This window comes from Eptatretus burgeri, chromosome 5 (genome assembly GCF_056783735.1).
Source record: "Eptatretus burgeri isolate ZD-2024b chromosome 5, Ebu_testis_v1, whole genome shotgun sequence".
NCBI classification, from domain to species: Eukaryota; Metazoa; Chordata; class Myxini; order Myxiniformes; family Myxinidae; genus Eptatretus; species Eptatretus burgeri.
The window spans coordinates 84,514,694-84,534,991 of NC_140965.1; the positions used below are offsets into that span (position 1 = coordinate 84,514,694).

At 48.7% G+C, this 20,298-nt stretch overlaps 1 protein-coding gene and 1 pseudogene across 3 annotated transcripts in view; both read left to right on the forward strand.

Moving 5' to 3' along the window:
* SPOCK3 (SPARC (osteonectin), cwcv and kazal like domains proteoglycan 3) overlaps positions 1-20,298 on the forward strand; it is a 570,187-nt gene that overhangs the window by 446,053 nt on the left and 103,836 nt on the right. The gene's annotated exons all lie outside the window — the stretch shown is intronic.
* Positions 8,260-10,944, forward strand: LOC147026869 (uncharacterized; annotated as a pseudogene).

Consider the following 20,298-nt stretch of genomic DNA (forward strand, 5'->3'; position numbering starts at 1 on the left):
AATAAAATTGCCGGCGCTAAGACATACATGCCGGGGGCGCACTCATATTTACAGTACATCTTAACCTTAACTTACAAATTTTACACTAAACCATGGCCCAGGATCATTGAACTCTGCAAAAAGAAAGCAGTTAACAGGGAGCCAGGCTGCCCGCATGCAGTCTCTGGCTCAAACAATGCAGGTGACAGGGAACGTGGCTGGCTGCTCACACGCAGTCCAAGGCCTTCCCTTTTGAACTGAACGCAGTGAACCACAACGGTGCATGGGCTGCACAAACGCAGTCTCCGTGCCAGCTCAAGTGGCACACGCAATGAGCACAACGAATGGATGCATGAACACAAACACGGTGCACGGGCCGCCACTGCAGGCCCGTGTTGTAGCTGCCAACAGGGCAGTTCTTGCAGCTTGCAAACTGTTGCCTTGCGGATCCTGGCGCACATGGAAATGAACAGGGGGGGGCAAAGCAAAAATTGAACGGGGCTGGTGAACGTGGGCAGTGGGCATGGCATGGCAAAGGCAGCAGGCAAACACAGCCCGCAGAAGAAGGCCGCTGCAGGCAAACACAGCCCGCAGATGAACTGGCCGGCACAGGCCTCGAAGAAAAACAGCCAGCAGATGAACTGGCCGGCACAGGCCTTGCAGCACACAGCTGCCGATGAAGTTGGCCGGCCTCCGCCTTGAAGCAAAACACGGCCAGCCGATGGCACAGGCCTTGCAGCACAGCAGCTGCAGACGATCCAGCCGGCACAGACCTTGCAGCAAAACAACAGCTGTCGATGAAGTTGGCCGGCACAGGCCTTGAAGAAAAACACGGCCAGCCGATGAAGTTGGCCAGCCTTTGCCGTTCAGTGGAGGTTGGTGGAGGGAGTGCGGTGGTGCTGGCCACTTGGAAGGCGGGCTCGGACCTACCGACCTGTCTCCCTCCCAACCTATCGCCTTTGCCTGTCACTGTTCATACCCACTCCCTTAATTTGTCAAACCCCAATTTAGCCCCAACTTATTTTTTGTTGTTTTTATTTTTACTCCCCCACTATAAATCGTCCCCTAACCCCCTTTATCGTCCTTGTTCGGCTACCCTATCCTGTCACCTAGCCTACTCCCAACCCCTACGTTCCCTTCCCGGAGGGGAATAAGGGAGAGCTAACGTCCTGCGTCGAGGCCCAACGAAGCCTCAGAATGGCCTCCCCAGAGTTCAGCGATCTATTACCAAAGTGGGTCCAGCGGCCCACAACGACAGCGAGGGGATGGATGGTGCGGAGGGGTACATCTCCTAATCTACCCTATCCATTTAACTGCTAAACTACCCCGGGGCTTTCAACAAGCGCCTCTCGCTTAAACTATTGGTTCTAACAACCCAGATTCCCGTCGCCTGTGTTGGTGTCCTCACAATTTCGGGCCTCGCCCCCCAATTTTCTCTCCGTGCCCTCACACGGTCTCCTGGCTGGGACACGTGGCTCCCTTTTGGCAGGCACGACCCTCTGCCGAATCTCCCGCTATGGCACCCCCGGGCACTACACTGCCTCCGAGCCTACCAGCTCCCTAACACCGGGGAGTGCCGCCCATGGCACCTCCCCTGAAACGCACACGTGGCAGGCCGGCCTCCCGGGCCCCTTTCCGAGGGTCACCCGTGCCCACAACTGCCCACGCGGCTAATGGCGCCCCGGGCCCCCCGCACCAAGCAGGCGCACCCGTGCCCACTACGCTATCCCGGCCCCCCATGGGCCCTTGGCCTACCGCGGCCGACTAGCCTGGTGCCCGGGGTACCCACTCAGCGATACTCACCTTTCGCAGCCACGCTCCTAAGCCCGTCAACAGGGCTCCTGCACCCCTCAAAATGGGTCTCGAGCCTACTTTCCCACCAACAACAAAACGACCTCCATTTTTCAATTTGACTAACCCAGCTAACTCACTTTATACTGACCCCGGGGTCCCTTGGGCGGGAGTCACTCCTCCCCCCAATCACTCATCGCACCATGCATTCCCCATTCACTCCACACACACAGACCCGCTGGCCTCACTCACTCACCAAGCACATGCTTCCACTTCACTCACCAACTCTTCAACACACACACCACTGAACTCTGCCATCCTTCTATCTGCATCCCCTAACTAACTCGTGCTCCCACGTCGTCCCTTAAACTATAGCACGTTCCTTTTAACACTATGTAGCTAAGCTACGTCCCCTCTACACATTCACAAGTCTGTCCATGTCCTCAATTAAATCATTAATAAATTTCCCAACCTAAATCTCGCTACAATCCCTCTAACTAATCCATTCCACAGACTCCATGAGGACTTACCCCTGCCCCATGAAGTCGGTCTAACTAAGCTAACCCTTCCCCCTAACTAGTTTTCATCCTGTGCCCAGGGTCAAGGGGGTCTTCCACCCTTTGCCCAGGAATCCTGTGCACCCGAAAGTGAGGCTTGTTTTTTTTTTTTTTTCTTTTCATGCGCAGCACCTGCGCGGCAACTCAGAGCTCGCGCACTTTGCACCTGCCCGTGACGTCATGCAGCTGCACGTGTTCCTCGTCCCTCCTTGGACGGTACCATCCGGCAGAGATACCCCTCCTGCCGGATTCCAACCCCACGTGCAGCCATGGCGTCACCGTGCGCATAAAAAAAAAACACAAGCCCCACGTCTCGAGGGGTTCCCCACGCGAACACATGTGCTTTGCCCGTTGGAGCTTAACACACACGATCGCGTGGAGAACCCGTCCGGTCCAAATCCATTTACCTGCCTAAACTTTGTCCGTCCGCGGGATCGGCAAATCCACCGCGTGCGTTTCCGGACCGGGACTTCACTCTCGCAAGCGAGCACGTGGCGGTCTCGTGCGTTGCACAGCACGAACCGCGTGCTCACTGCTGGGTGAACCCGGCACGGTCCCCGAAATAGCTACAGCCGCTACTCGGCTTTCTTTCCTCTGTCGCCTTCGTAGCCATTCGACCCACGCACACCTGCGTGTTACGACGCACACAGTCCACTCCATCACATTCACACCGGGAGACGCGGCTGCGTGCTCCCGCATGCCAACCGACATCTCCCTCACATACCGCTCTCTCACACACACGGTCTCCCTTGCACACAGCGACCTTGCACACGGCCGTTCACTCACGCGTGCCTCACTACTCACACAAACCATACTACTCACACACGCGGGGGCACTCAACCGCTGTGCCTCATCCACACACCGTTCCTCACTCATACATGCGGGGGCACTCAACCGCGGTGCCTCATCCACACACCGTGCCTCACTCATACACGCGGGGGAACTCAACCGCGGTGCCTCATCCACACACCGTGCCTCACTCATACACGCGGGGGCACACACCCGCGGTGCCTCACTCACACACACGGCGACACTCACACACGGTGCCTCATCCACACATGGCGTGCTGGGAAGCACGTACTCCGGCACCATCGCCACCACACCACTCACACACGGGGTCGCTTCCACACACGGGGACGCACTCACACCTTGCACCACACACACAGGGACAACCACACTGGGGATTCGTGTCCCCACAAGGGTCTCCGGGGCCTCTATACCCCCCAAGCTCTCCGTGCACCCGTTCACAGCACCCGTCCCCTCAACCTCGCAAAGCACGACCGAACTCACCTGGTCGTGACTCGCCTCAAGGGGGCATACTCCCTCCCCTCGTTCCTGGAGGAGGCCATCCAGGTGCTCGCACTGGGTCTCCACCCAGTCCGCCAGCTCACCCCCTTTATCCTCCACTACCTCCGTGTGTGTGTGTGCGTCACTTACCCCGTCCAATTCACCCTCTATCTCCCGTGTCTCAACTATTATTATTTCCTTTGTCGTCACCTCGTGTCTCGTCTCACACGTTTTGGTCTCCCCATTTAATTTTTCCCTTTTGGTCACCGTCGATTCCTCTGTCACGACCCTCGCCGAACACGCCCCCCGAATTATTTTTTTACCCGCCTCCACCGCGGGCCTGTCAGCCGTTGCACCCCCTTCCAGCTCGTTTGCTTCTACACGTGGAGTCGCCATTCCCAGCTCCCTGGTCACGGCCTTCATGCCCGCCTGCAGGCATCGGCCCATGTTCTGCGTCTCACCCCGTAGTTCTTTCATTTCTTTTTTTATTTGCTTGCCCATGCCGTTCATTTGTTGTGTATTCGCATCCAATTTTTGTGTATTCGCATCCATCGTCGTTTTCACTCCTTTCATTTCGTTTGTCATTGCCGCCAGCATGGCGCATAGCTGGGCCATGTCGGGTGCGCTTGAGTGAGCCGTTTCGGCAGGGGTTGGGGAAGGGTTTTGGTGGAGAGGGGGGGGGAGGTGTCATACACTGCGGCCGCTGCCGCACCCATTTCGGGCTCTGGGTTCAGTTGGGCGAGTCCGTGTTCCTGCACAATCAACATTTCCTGCACGGGGATTCCATCCTGGACCATGGACTCTACATTACTACACATATACATTTCTAATACCCCCGGCTCCCGCTCGCCTTGAGACGCCATCTTGCTTCTCGTGAAGGGTTAATTTAGCTCGCTCGTAATTTGGAGGGAATCGGGGGTCGCTTCTCTCACCCCTGGACCGATTCCCGTGAATTTAGCCGGAGACAGGAGAGCCTGTTTTCCTGTTCTCCGATACCAGTGCCGCGAGGAGGGCGATGAATTTGTATCCCACTCCTGACACCAGTGTTGCGGTATTCGCGCCCGCCGGCGTGCTGACGGCCACGTAACTCGAATCGCGGCACGTCGCCCACCGGACGGACAATCCAGTCATGACCCTCTCGGACTAACGCCGGGAACCAGTCACGGGTGGACCTTTCGGTCTCACCGCGATCGAGCCAATCAGCCCCCGCGTGGGATAGGGTTGCTCGCCAAATTCGACCTACCTAAGTACCCACGCGTAGGGTAGACCGGGCGATCGCACCTCGCCGCAGGTCGACTTCGGACACGGGTCACTTAAGCGACCCGTTCCGTACTATCAGAATAACCGAGCGGTGTTATCGTCGACCTCGACGGTTCGATTAATTATCGGGCTTATTCAGCCCACTACCAACCCTTTACGTGAAGCAAGATGAGGATTCAATGGGAGAAATGACGAAGCGAAGCGGGAAACGGTTCAACACAAAGCACATTTATTCGCGGCACACGGGAAGCACACATTCAATTCCACCAAAAGCACACAGAAAAGACACAATGCAATTTACACAAAAAGCAAATATAAAAGCGAAAACACAATGCAGAGCTAATACCGACTACCGAGCACACGGCAACACTTATACAATTCTACTTCACAGACGGCGCCGACAACACATACCCAAAACCAAGGAAAAGAATACCCTCAAGGATGAGGCGGGCCTGAGGCCGAGACCGGGTCGCGCCTACCCGTCTGGTGATGAGACGCGGAGCGGCGATGGCGCCTCAACTCCGCGGGCCCCGCGGAGTGTCTGGTAGGGGGTGGGAAAGGGGCCCCCTTGGTCGCACTATCTCAGCGCGGGGGGGAAACAGGAGGGGGTTGTTGATGCTCGGGGTATAGAGGATCTTTATTATCCCGCGACGAGCGTCTCCACCTCGGCCAGGTCGCGCTGTCGGCCTCCCTCGGGTGCAGCTTCCTGCACGACGCGAGCACCCCCTCGTCTGGTGTCGCCGCCTTTCCACAGCTCCGTCCCCTCCGTTCCGACTCCAACGCACACGACGAGCAGCTCCACCGCCCGCGAAGTCTTGACTCTCTGCTTCCGACTCTCCTACTCTCCGCCTCTCCGCCTCTGGACTCTCCCGACTCTCCTCTTCTCTGGACTCTCCTCCTCTCCGCCTCTCGACTCTCCTACTCTCCGCCTCTGGACTTTCCGACCCTCCGCCTCTGGCTGACGAACACGGTCCTTTTTATCCGCCCCGTAACTTCGCCCTCTCATCTTTGACCCCCTCCCTTCGACCTTTCACCTCGCTCCCCATTGGCCCGAGAAAAAGTGGGCGTGAAGGCTTTTTGATCCATAAATTTGCATATATCGATCGCCCTGGGGGAGGGGCCAATTCGCCCCTCGCTCACCGATTGGACGGCAAAAAGTGGGCGTGTGTCGTTTTTGATCCGTTTTTGAAGCACAAAATCCGTGATTTTGTACACGCTGTTCGACGCGCGCCCTGCACGAGTCCAACACCGGTACCCACAGCGGGGCAAGAACGGTGGCGATGCTACGGTTGCGAGGTGTGACGGGAAGGTCGTGGCGGTTGTGGTGAAGCGGCGTTGTGGTTGGTGGTTGATGTTGTGATTGTGGTGGTAATCATGGCGGTTGGTCCAAATTAAAGATAGTAAAAGAAAAACGGCTATCCTGAAGAGTCGCAGCACGCATAAATGACATGTATTCCCACTAGACAACGGGTTTGGGCCTAACTACACATGTACTTACCGAGATACCTCACCTAAGGGACCTGAATGGTGGTTTGCGAATTTGGTAACCACAACAATATATATATATATATATACATATATATATATATATATATATATATATATATATATATATATATATATATACATATACATATATATATATATATATATACATATATATATACATATATATATATATATATATATACATATATATATACATATATATATATATATATATATATATATATATATATATATATATATATACACATATATATATATATATATATATATATATATATATATATATATATATATATATATATATATATATATATATATATATATATATATATATATATATCACACGATACTGGGCCAGAGGTTCAAAGATGTAAATATGCTTTGCTTTGTTTCCTAATATCCATGTAATTCATGTAAAAGTAGACTGATTTATCCCATTGTCCTTGCACTACATGTGACATGTACGTCCTCCAGCTTGAACCTTTGATTGTTAAAAGGGTTGGGACAAAGTATATGGGGTAATTTTGAGTGCAGTGATTGTGGAGAGGGCTTTTGAGTGGGGTTTCCTGCAGGGTGGATGTTTTGCAATGACTTTTTAACCATTTCAATGCATTTTTGTTGCAAATGCTGCAAACATAATCCTGCAGTATTTTACTCGCAGAGATATGCAGAGGAAATCCTACAGCATGAGTAAAATAGCCACGGGTGGATTAGTCGTCATGGGCTCTGCAATAAAGCAGGAATGGGAAAGGCCATTTTGACATAGCTGCGATTGACGGCGCTGTGCCACCACTGATGGTGTTTAATTTCAGCCTCGTCACCTGGAACGCTTTTCCCATGGAGCTGTCGACAGTGGGCGGTGATGACAGCCGCCTGTGCCCCTCAGAAACTCATCCCCATGGAATCTGGGCAGATTTAAGCTTTATAGGTTTTCATTTCCTCGGGAAATGTCAAGGAAACTGCCGGCACTCTATTAGGTTTGATGTGAATGCAGCATTGATGACTCGGACACTTATATTACAACGGACAAAGCATACAGCAAATCCAGCAAGAGGTCCATGCAAAGTTGCAAAACCCAATTAGCAAACGGAGGAAGCTTAGAGAGAAAGCTCCCATAATCTCGTTTGTGGTGCATTTGTTGATTTGCAAATATCCTATGACTGCCATATGAAATATTTATCAGACCACTGCCTGGGTATGGAGTCATTGTTGAAAATCATCTCCATGGAAGGTCGGTTCTTTATTCATGACGAAGGAAAGACTTATTTTTCTTTTTTTTTGCTTTGCTTATTCTTCCTTTCATCTCGTTTCTCCAAGTTCCAATCAGTAATGTCAACTTTAACATATCTCAATTGGTGTAGGCTCTAGGGGGGAGTTCGTGGCTATCACAAAAGTACAAACTCACCCATGATTTTATTGTTGTGCATACCAAGACCTTTCAAATAAATTTGGGTGACAAGCCCAAATCTGTATCGATTTTGCTACAGAGGGCACTTTTCAAAATGGCCGCCATAAGTATTACTTTTGACCATATCTTGGTCTGTGAGACTCGTAGAGACATGATATTGGTGCCTAAACTTATGTTTTCAGAGTCAAGGAACTCAATAAGACCAATAACAATTACATTAGCTCCTTCGTTTGCGGCAGCCGTCTTGAATTTCAAAATGGCCGCCATTCAAAATCGCAGTTCTCCATATATCAGTCATCAAAACACATAGACGCTTGATGCTGGTGGCGAAACTCATGCATTTAAGCCCAAGGAATCCATGAGTATAATAATACAGTGGTATAATAATACAATGGTTCACTGAGACCAGCAAAAATCTTCTTGAGTATATTCAGGTAACCTATAAATCCAACGTGACGCCCATAACTATTATCACCAAAATCATGGGTGACTTTGTACTTTTGCGATGGCCACGAACTCCCCCAAGAGCCAGGAGTATATGGTGTCCATCACAAAATTGAAGATTTGCTACTTTCTGTAATCATTACGTTTAAAGATCTTCATTTAACAAATCAACTCACTGTAATCCACTTCTCTTTTATTTCAGATAAATTCTGAAGACAAGCACTAATACAAGATCTAATACAAGCCATAATCCACAATCATCAATGGAATTTGTACAGCTTTCGGGGACAGGAGTTGGTGATTTTGACCGGACAAAGTGTGTAATTTGTCAAGAGCCAACGCAGGGAAAACTGATCAGCACACCCAACGGGTGTAAACGAATACAGGAAGCTAGTGACATATGGAACGACTCTGTAACAAAACGCATAAAGTTGATGCCAGCCGAGAGTGACTTCTATTATCATGTTTCCAACCAGTGCTACAAGAAGTACACCAATGCGAATCTGCTCAGATGCATCCAGGAAGGAGGGAAATCACAGAAAGCATCGCTATCCTCAGAAGAATCTGGCAGTCCACATGGGGTTGCAACTTGTGCTCACTCTGCTGTACGTTCACCTCCAAATCCTACAGATGCATATAGTGTCAACTACTCGATGAACTGCATCATTTGTAACAAGAAGTCACACAAACAGGACTTCACGAAATATCGTATATCTGAGTCGAACCGTGCTACTTCACTTTTACAAGCAGTAAACTTCTTCCAGGATGACATTTTCAGTCGAATGTGTGACCTCCAGGATGAGCATGCAGTTTTTGGAGCTGACTTGTATTATCACAAACAGTGCATGACATCATACATCCAAAAATTTGAGAATGCTCAACATTCAACTGGCGATACACCAGAGCTGAACCCCAAGCAGCATGCATGGAGTGATATCATTTCTGAGTTAAAAGAGGGACTGAAAAGTGGTAATGGCTATGAACTAAGTATAATCAGAGACCGATTGAATAGACTTGTGGAGGACGAGCATCAATTTCGCAATAGAGATGTGAAGATATATATTTTTAGACACTTTGGTAGTAGCATTGATTTTACATATCCTGACCAGTTGCGAAAGTCTTTGATGGTTTATAGTGTGCCATGTAATAGAGCAGATATTTTGGCAGAGCCTATTCGCTCCATTGATCCTGTACAGGTTTGCACCAGTGTGCTACGGCAAAGTCTTGATAGTCATGATTTTAACCTGGATGATAGATTCTGTGATGCTCAAGATCTAAAACATGCAACCTCCAGTATGAGAATGCCAGAACCGATACTTAGGTTTTTAGGATATTTATACAATTTCAACCCCGAGACATACCCAAAGGCAGCTGAAGCTATCATGACGGAAACAGATCCTACAGCAGATGTAGATGATAAAGTGTTAGATGACGATGCATGTGAAACAGAGAATAGTGAGGGTCGGACTAACAGTGATTCCAAACAGACTGCGATGGTTGCCTCTTTGCTCAACGTTGCAGGAAGATCCAAGCTCTGTTTCAGACTATGTATTTTGTACATCATTGTGGCAGAAGGAGAACGCCAATGCATGTAATGAATGCTGAATCTGCTCACAGTCTCGGGTAAAGGTGGGAGGGGGGGGGGGGGAAATCATCACCAATATATTGAACCGTCAAGGGCTTGCGTTAAGCTACGGAGAACTGCGACGATATCAATATGACATTGCAACCTACACTGCACAGCAGAATAGGCAGGATGTTGCACTACCAGCTCATTTTGATTCTGGAGAATTCACATCAGCAGCCGTTGACAACTGGGATCAGGAAGGTGCTAATGTGTCTGAGCATGACACAGTCTGCGTTCTTTTCCAGGACAAACCTAGTTCCCAGAGATTTAGGATTACATGATAATTTAAAGTTACATGATAACTCAACCAAATGAACCACTGTATTATTATACTCTTATCATTGGATTGCTTGGGCTTAAATGCATGAGTACAACTACTAACATCAAGCATCTATGTGTTTTGATGACTGATATATGGACAAGCCGGTAGGCGACATGGGTGGTCGCTACATAATTGCATACTAGTCATACAGTTTTTGACGGATCGGGCTGAAAATTTTTGACAAAGAGGTTGATTATAGTTCGCATAAAAGCCTGGAAGCTGATTTTTTTATTTAAAATTTCAAAGTCCCGTTGCTAGGCAATGGTGGTGTCTATAGCAACGGTGCTCAAAAGCATATAACTAGATCCTGGTATGAACCTACCTGTCAAGCTTCATCAAAATCGGTTGATTCCTCTGGCCTCCAGAGCTGTCCATTACATACAAACATACAAACAAACATACACACAAACATGCATACAGACAGACGGAAAAAGTATTCGGATCATCAGCATCTCCCGCAATGAGGCTGAGTCTTTGGGCCTCTCACTCAATCACCGCAGGTTGGTCGGTGGTCTTTCTGTCTTCTACCGTCTCCTCTCCAGCCTTTCCCCCCCTGCTGTCTCTGCGATTTGTCCCCACCACATTTCCACAGGGCGCTCAAGGTCCGCTAGCAACCCCCTTCTGGTAAAACTACCAAAATCACGAATCACTGCTCACCTTCACTCTTTCATTCCTCTTTTTCCCGCCTTTGGAATAAGCTCCCTCACTCTATTCTTTCCCATTCTTCCCTCCAGGCTTTCAAAACAGCTGTTCACTCCCACCTCTTATCATCCCCCATCCAAATCCTCGATCTTTTTCTGCCCCCGATAATCCACCCAAGCCCACTTCCTTCAAATTCCCTGCTTTCCTTCCTGAAAGTCCCTGTAATGTCCATCTTCTATTCCCCATGTTCCCCGTCCCATCCCTTTCCCTTCCACAGATCTCCAAACGTCTCTGTTCCCCACTGTTTTGTCCCTCTCACTCCCGCCACTCTTGTCTCATGCCCCCTTGCTGTGCGTTGTGTGTTAGCTCTCACACGAGCCTCGACAAGGTATACAGAAAAAAGTGAAAATAAGGGTGCCCTAGCGACCACCCAACAACTGCGATTTTGAATGGTGGCCATTTTGAAATTCAAGATGGCTGCCGCAAACGAAGGAGCTAATGTAATTGTTATTTGTGTTATTGAGTTCCTTGACCCTGAAAACATAGGTTTAGGCACCAATATCATGTCTCTGAGTCTCACAAACCAAGATAATATGGTCAAAAGTTATACTTATGGCGGCCATTTTGAAAAGTGCCCTCTGTAGCAAATTCTATACATATTTGGGCTTGTCACCCAAATTTGTTTGAAAGGTCTTGGTATGTACAACAATAAAATCATGCGTGACTTTGTACTTTTGCGATGGCCACGAACTCCCCCCGAGAGCCAGGAGTAAATATTGTTTGCATAAAACCAAGCAGTTGTTTCTGAAAGTTAGAAAACCTCATGCAGCTATTGGGATTCTTTAAAAGAAAGTATTTAGTGGATGGGTTCTAATCATTCAATAAACGAAAAGTCATGAATATCAATGGATGCAGGTATGTATGTTCAGTTTACTTCAATTCAGAACAATGCAGTGAGTTTCATTTTATTTTTTCACAATTGTGTGTTGGTCAACAGGAAAGTCAAGGACACGACCATTATAACCCTTACGACTTTAATTTTGTTCAAAAATGCTTGAAGATCAAGGAAACCGCTTAACTCGTCAGCCTGTTATTCAAATTGTCAAATTGTGAGGTGATATGGCTCATGGTTTGGTGGTATGATTGATGACTTGGCATATGGCTGATGGTTAGGCGATATTGAGTGATGGCCAGATGTGATTTGGTTCGGCGTTATGCTCAATGGCTATGTGATATAACTGATACTTGGAAATTTAGCAAATACTCACAGCTTGGCAACTTGGATTTATGAATGACAATTTGGAATGCATGTGATTAAATATCCACTATTGAATTTTGATTGACAAACTATTGTTACTCTTGAAGAATAGATCATTTGAATTGCAAGCACAATCAAGTCAGTCCTGTGTTTACCTTTCATTGATGTTTAACAGGTTTGTGAATGTTATATAATGATGAAGTACCATTCTTGAAGTCCATTTTAAAGTTTTTCTGCATAGAACTATTACAATTGACATATTCAATGGGAGAGTTTGAGTTTATTTTTTCAGGCAATCCAAAATATATTTTATTACTTCCCAATCCATTGCCTGCCTGCTCCAATTGCATTATCAACTTATTTACCCAGACTCCGAGACATAATAACCTTCAGAGCATCCGCTCTGAGTTTGGCAGTTCGGTGGTTCAATTCTGAAACTGGCGGAATGGTTAGAATTTATAGGATTTCCTCCCACCTGCCCTCCCCACTTGGTTATCATCTATGGGGAGTAGACCTGTTTGCCACGATACCGAGCTCCAATAAAACCACCGAGTTAATCAATGTGTCACGCTGATCAGTGCTGTGTGTTCGATACTCGAATGGCGACTGAGTGCAATTTCCGGACGCAGACACAGTTCTGTCCTGAGTGCTAACTGCCCAAACGCAATCAGTCCTTCAACGGGCATGTATAACTCCATGAGAAATCAGAGACACTCAAATCACCCAAAGACGAAGTGATCTAATAAAATTTATTGAAGCACACTGGATGGGAATACAAGAAGGAAGCAAAACAGTTTAACAATCCCTCTGCTCTCAACCATGCCACATCGTCAACAAATGAATGGAGATCCTTAAGTAAACTAAGCCTTAAGATCTCATTCATTCCTCAGTAGACAGAGAATAGGTAGAATTCACAAGACAGGATGATCCAGGTTGCAACCAGCAGGATATAACGAGTTCCAAGTGGCAACACGGCTTCGCATTCCCAGTTTGCATACAGAGAGAGATGGTCCAAGGGGGAGAGTGGGAGCGGCCTGCTGTGGTTGGGGGTGTCATGGCAGCGTTCCCACCTATACTCGGCGCCTGATGGCCTATCGGACGCTTTGAAAGGATATTTCGGATGGATTACAAAAGAAAGATTAAATCGGGTAGGATGGGATGGTGGTTTTAGATACACTGGTGAGTGTGGGGGGTGGGGAGGAAGACTGCATCCTTCAAAACATAAAATGATGCATTTTCTAGATTGCAATTAAATGACATGCTAATTCTAAAAGCTGTATTATGCAGAGTTGCCCTCAAGAAGACATTCCCACAACAACACAGTGTAGGTATATATAAATGTGTGTGTGTGTATGTATATGTGTGTATGTATATGTATATATGTGTATATATATATATATATATATATATATATATATATATATATATATATATATATATATATATATTGTTGCGGATCCGGGGTGGCGGAGGGATTCTGACCCGGTCCCTGGTGCCAGCGTCGCCACCGCCGTCTCCGGGAGTCTATAACGCCGACCGGCTCGGCACAGGCCTCGGGTTACGCGTCTTCAACCGCGATACCAACGTAATCCTGAACCTTACCAGTTGGGGAGATAGAACCCCTGTTTACAGACTGGCTTTGTCAGAGACCAAGCGGAGTCTACCAGTCTCTAACCACTTTGGTATTATATGCCAATCAAACGGATCGTTTCTCGACGCGACACTTATTAATCCATAGCGGCAACTTCATAAGAATGAACCAGATTTATTGTGGAACATCAGGGATCACAACACAAGCAATAAACACGACAATGGTTTTTATTAACAAACCTAAACCCATTCCTAACTAGGGAACCACGGCTAAAGGTTTCGAGGGGATCACCACAAAATATGCCTTATGCAACACGTGCAGACAAAACAGACAGACAAACAGCATGCATGCAGACAGAGACAGAGTACTTGGTGATGGCTCATGGATGAGAGGACCGTGTCCAAAAGCACGAATGTCGCTCGTAACAAACAAGCGGGTGTCCACGGGTTCGAACTCCCAGCTCGAACGTGCCGCAGGGCAACATGGCGGCGCAGTACTTTTCCTGCTCAAGTCACCGTGTGCGCGGCTCTCCTCAGCGTGTTCCGGCTCCACGCAACGTCGACAATGCGAGACCGCCGATCTCTCTCTGGTGTTCAGCATACAAATCCAGGCCTGGCCTGTTCTCCAGACAAAGCCCAAGTCGAGGTCCGAGTTCCACAGGCGGATTGACAAACGTGTCACGCCGTTGTTGTCAGCAGGGACCGTCAGACGCTCCGGCGTCTCTTCTCCGGCCTTCCCGCCTCGAAGCCCGACTCCCGCTTCATCCTCTCAGTTCCTCTCTCGGTCGAATCACCGACGTGCAGGTCGGTTCAGCGTCTCTCCTGGCAGATCCAACACGGTGCCTCTTTCGTTCGCTCGCTTCGAAGCGACTCCGAAACCCGAGCACCCTCGAGACCGACGCTCGTCCAAACTCCAAAACTGAACCTGTCCACGAGGTCCCTTTTTCCGCTCGCTTCGAAACACGAGCACACTTCGAGCGCCACTATTTCCACGCACCAATCTTTTTGTTTTCTTTTCTTTTCTCCCTTCTCTCAGCGACTGCCGACAAAAAGCTCCGCCCCCTCGCGTCACTTCCTGTCCAGGCCACACCTCTTCCGTTCATACAGGAGAGGAAAAAGAATCATCTCTCGTTTCACCACCGTATGAACATACAAACAGTCTTTTACACTTCCCAACACACACATATTGTCCCTTATACCAAACAACCTAACTAAACAGGCATTTAATGGGGGATCTGAGCTAATCCTATACTTAGTCATCCTATTAAGGCCCATTTCCATAACAATATGTATATATATATATATATATATATATATATATATATATATATATATATACATATACATATACATATATATATATATATATATATATATATATATATATATATATATATTGTTACAAATTTCGGTCCGCCTGGCGTGCGATCGGCAACGTAACTCAAATCGCGACCGCGTCGCCCACCGGAATGGACAATTCAGTCGTGACCCTCCTTGGAACTATCGCCAGGAGCTAGTCACAGGTGGGTTTTTCGACCCCACCACAATCGTGCCAATCGGCCACCCGCGCAGGATAGGGTTGTTCGCCAAACTCGACCTACCTAAGTACCTGCGCGGGTAGTTAACCGGGCGATCGTACCTCGCTGCTGGCCGGCCTAGGACACGAACCACTTAAGCGGTCCGTTCCGTGCTTCAGTGAAAAACGAGCGGTGTTATCGCCGGCCCCGACGGACGTGATTATTTACCGGGTGCTTACACCCTTCTACCAATTCCTTCCATGATGCAAGATGGAACTTTCAAACAAAGGAAAGGACGCAACGAAATGGGGAACAGTTCGACAAGCACATTTATTTCACACACAGACAAGGCAAGCACGTATTCACAGCCATACAATAAGAATGCATGTTTCACAGTCAAAGCAATGAAAGCAACGCAGAGTTACAACTGAATAAAAAGGGCAATTATTTTCAGCACACTTATACAGGTTTACTTACAAGACTGGCGCCACACATACATTTACACAAAAAGCAAAGAAAACAAAAGCCACCCTCATAGGCAAGGAGGCAGACAGGTCCGTGGACTAAATGCGCATGGAACCTGGATGAGCGGCCAGGTCCACGAGACCTAAGTGGTCTTACCCGCGCCCTCGTGGCGCGATGGCGGGCAAGCCGCAATGTCAGCGTAACGCGCCTGACTCCATGCCCCTGGGGTGGCCAGTGAGCTCCCTCCGGCGTGCTCCGCGCAAGCACGTGTTTCTCGGTCGGCACCACGGTTGGGGTGGGGAACGGACGGGGTTACCGGCGCTATATCAGCGCGGATGCAGGGAATTGTTGATGCCCGGGATGGGGAAGGTTATTGTTGCTCGGGATGGGGAGAGGGGGATGGCTGACACTGGGTCCCCCCTAGCGGGGCCTCGGACCGCACTGACTCCAGCGAACTCTCGCCCCCGAGCCCTCGTCCGCGTCCCTGCTCCACTCTGCAACTCGCCCCTCGACCTCCACTCTTAGCTCCGTCCCCCGTTCGTCGATCGGGCCCTGTCTGCACTGCCTGCTTCGAGCTTCTTCCTTTCCACCGTCCTTCCCCGTATATCCTCCACTGCCGACCTCTCCGACTCCACCAGACTCACCGCTCCACCAACTGACCTCGAGCCACGCCGCGTTCGCTCTTATATAGCCCGGGGGTGGAGCGCACATGCAAATACGCGGATCAAATCGCGTTTGGAGGCGGGGCAACGCCGCCCGATGTTCAACCATTGGATGGACGGAAAGGGGGCGTGAACCACTCCTGATCCGTTTCTCTCTCCAAAAAGGGATCCATATGCTTTGCGTTTGGAGGCGCGGCCACACCGCCCGACGCTCAGCCATTGGACGGACGGAAAGGGGGCGTGAACCTCTCCTGATCCGTTTTTCCTCTCCCGAAAGGATCCATGTGCACTCGTGGCACGACACGTTTGGTAACAATCACCGAATGGGCTTTGGACAGCACGACGTTCGGTGTTGACAGGTGGTGTGTTTGATGGTTGTGGAGGGAGAAAGGCGAAGGTGGTGGGGGGTTTACTGTGGTGGTTTGGTTGTTGGCGGGCGTCGTTTGAGAATGGGGGTGAGGCAATGTTTGCGGGGTGGGGTTGTGGAGGTGAAGGTAGTGGCGGTTTGGTGTAGTTGTTCGGGGGCATTGTTGGTGGTTGCGATTTGGTTGTTGGGGAATGATTGGTCCAAAATAATGACAGAGCAAAGAAAAACGGCTATCTAAAAGGATCGCAGCCCGGTGAACACGGAAATTCCCTCTAAACAACGGTGGAGAAATCTATCTACACACATACTTATCGTCATAACTGATCTAAGGACCCTTTATGGTGTATTGCGAATTTCGACAGCCGTAACACTGCCCCTCCCCTTTTTACAGACTCGTCCCGAGTCGTCGAATTTTTGTGTGCCATCATGTGTAAGTTTTCCCCTAGTACGATTTACCTTCGGATCCTTGAGTGCGACATTCAGTGTATTCATGTCCCCAAAATAAATAACCTACGGGCTGAGTAACTAACGAAACAAACCCACTCAAATGGACGAATTAAATAAAATGCCAGCGCTAAGACATACATGCCGGGGGCGCACTCATATACAATACACAACATAACAACTTAATCTTATAATTTACACTATTCCATGGCCCAGGATTGATGGACTCTGCAAGAAAAACAACAGTCACAAGCAGGGGGCCAGGCTGCTTAAGCACAGTCCAAGACCTCCCCCTTCTTAAAATGTGTATATATATATATATATATATATATATGTATAACTAGGGAACCACGGCTAAAGGTTTCGAGGGGATCACCACAAAATATGCCTTATGCAACACGTGCAGACAAAACAGACAGACAAACAGCATGCATGCAGACAGAGACAGAGTACTTGGTGATGGCTCATGGATGAGAGGACCGTGTCCAAAAGCACGAATGTCGCTCGTAACAAACAAGCGGGTGTCCACGGGTTCGAACTCCCAGCTCGAACGCGCCGCAGGGCAACATGGCGGCGCAGTACTTTTCCTGCTCAAGTCACCGTGTGCGCGGCTCTCCTCAGCGTGTTCCGGCTCCACGCAACGTCGACAATGCGAGACCGCCGATCTCTCTCTGGTGTTCAGCATACAAATCCAGGCCTGGCCTGTTCTCCAGACAAAGCCCAAGTCGAGGTCCGAGTTCCACAGGCGGATTGACAAACGTGTCACGCCGTTGTTGTCAGCAGGGACCGTCAGACGCTCCGGCGTCTCTTCTCCGGCCTTCCCGCCTCGAAGCCCGACTCCCGCTTCATCCTCTCAGTTCCTCTCTCGGTCGAATCACCGACGTGCAGGTCGGTTCAGCGTCTCTCCTGGCAGATCCAACACGGTGCCTCTTTCGTTCGCTCGCTTCGAAGCGACTCCGAAACCCGAGCACCCTCGAGACCGACGCTCGTCCAAACTCCAAAACTGAACCTGTCCACGAGGTCCCTTTTTCCGCTCGCTTCGAAACACGAGCACACTTCGAGCGCCACTATTTCCACGCACCAATCTTTTTGTTTTCTTTTCTTTTCTCCCTTCTCTCAGCGACTGCCGACAAAAAGCTCCGCCCCCTCGCGTCACTTCCTGTCCAGGCCACACCTCTTCCGTTCGTACAGGAGAGGAAAAAGAATCATCTCTCGTTTCACCACCGTATGAACATACAAACAGTCTTTTACACTTCCCAACACACACATATCGTCCCTTATACCAAACAACCTAACTAAACAGGCATTTAATGGGGGATCTGAGCTAATCCTATACTTAGTCATCCTATTAAGGCTCATTTCCATAACAATATGTATATATATATATATATATATATATATATATATATATATATATACATATATATATATATATATATATACACACATATATATATATATACATATATATATATATATATATATATATATATATATATACATATATATATATATATACATACATTTATATATATATATATATATATATACATATATATAAATATATATACACACATATATATATATATATACATACATATATATACATATATATATATATACATATACATATATATATATATATACATATATATATATATATATATATATATATATATATATATAAACATATACATACATATATATATATATATATATATATATATATATATATATATATACATATATATATATATATATATATATATATATATATATATTGTTACAAATTTCGGTCCGCCTGGCGTGCGATCGGCAACGTAACTCAAATCGCGACCGCGTCGCCCACCGGAATGGACAATTCAGTCGTGACCCTCCTTGGAACTATCGCCAGGAGCTAGTCACAGGTGGGTTTTTCGACCCCACCACAATCGTGCCAATCGGCCACCCGCGCAGGATAGGGTTGTTCGCCAAACTCGACCTACCTAAGTACCTGCGCGGGTAGTTAACCGGGCGATCGTACCTCGCTGCTGGCCGGCCTAGGACACGAACCACTTAAGCGGTCCGTTCCGTGCTTCAGTGAAAAACGAGCGGTGTTATCGCCGGCCCCGACGGACGTGATTATTTACCGGGTGCTTACACCCTTCTACCAATTCCTTCCATGATGCAAGATGGAACTTTCAAACAAAGGAAAGGACGCAACGAAATGGGGAACAGTTCGACAAGCACATTTATTTCACACACAGACAAGGCAAGCACGTATTCACAGCCATACAATAAGAATGCATGTTTCACAGTCAAAGCAATGAAAGCAACGCAGAGTTACAACTGAATAAAAAGGGCAATTATTTTCAGCACACTTATACAGGTTTACTTACAAGACTGGCGCCACACATACATTTACACAAAAAGCAAAGAAAACAAAAGCCACCCTCATAGGCAAGGAGGCAGACAGGTCCGTGGACTAAATGCGCATGGAACCTGGATGAGCGGCCAGGTCCACGAGACCTAAGTGGTCTTACCCGCGCCCTCGTGGCGCGATGGCGGGCAAGCCGCAATGTCAGCGTAACGCGCCTGACTCCATGCCCCTGGGGTGGCCAGTGAGCTCCCTCCGGCGTGCTCCGCGCAAGCACGTGTTTCTCGGTCGGCACCACGGTTGGGGTGGGGAACGGACGGGGTTACCGGCGCTATATCAGCGCGGATGCAGGGAATTGTTGATGCCCGGGATGGGGAAGGTTATTGTTGCTCGGGATGGGGAGAGGGGGATGGCTGACACTGGGTCCCCCCTAGCGGGGCCTCGGACCGCACTGACTCCAGCGAACTCTCGCCCCCGAGCCCTCGTCCGCGTCCCTGCTCCACTCTGCAACTCGCCCCTCGACCTCCACTCTTAGCTCCGTCCCCCGTTCGTCGATCGGGCCCTGTCTGCACTGCCTGCTTCGAGCTTCTTCCTTTCCACCGTCCTTCCCCGTATATCCTCCACTGCCGACCTCTCCAACTCCACCAGACTCACCGCTCCACCAACTGACCTCGAGCCACGCCGCGTTCGCTCTTATATAGCCCGGGGGTGGAGCGCACATGCAAATACGCGGATCAAATCGCGTTTGGAGGCGGGGCAACGCCGCCCGATGTTCAACCATTGGATGGACGGAAAGGGGGCGTGAACCACTCC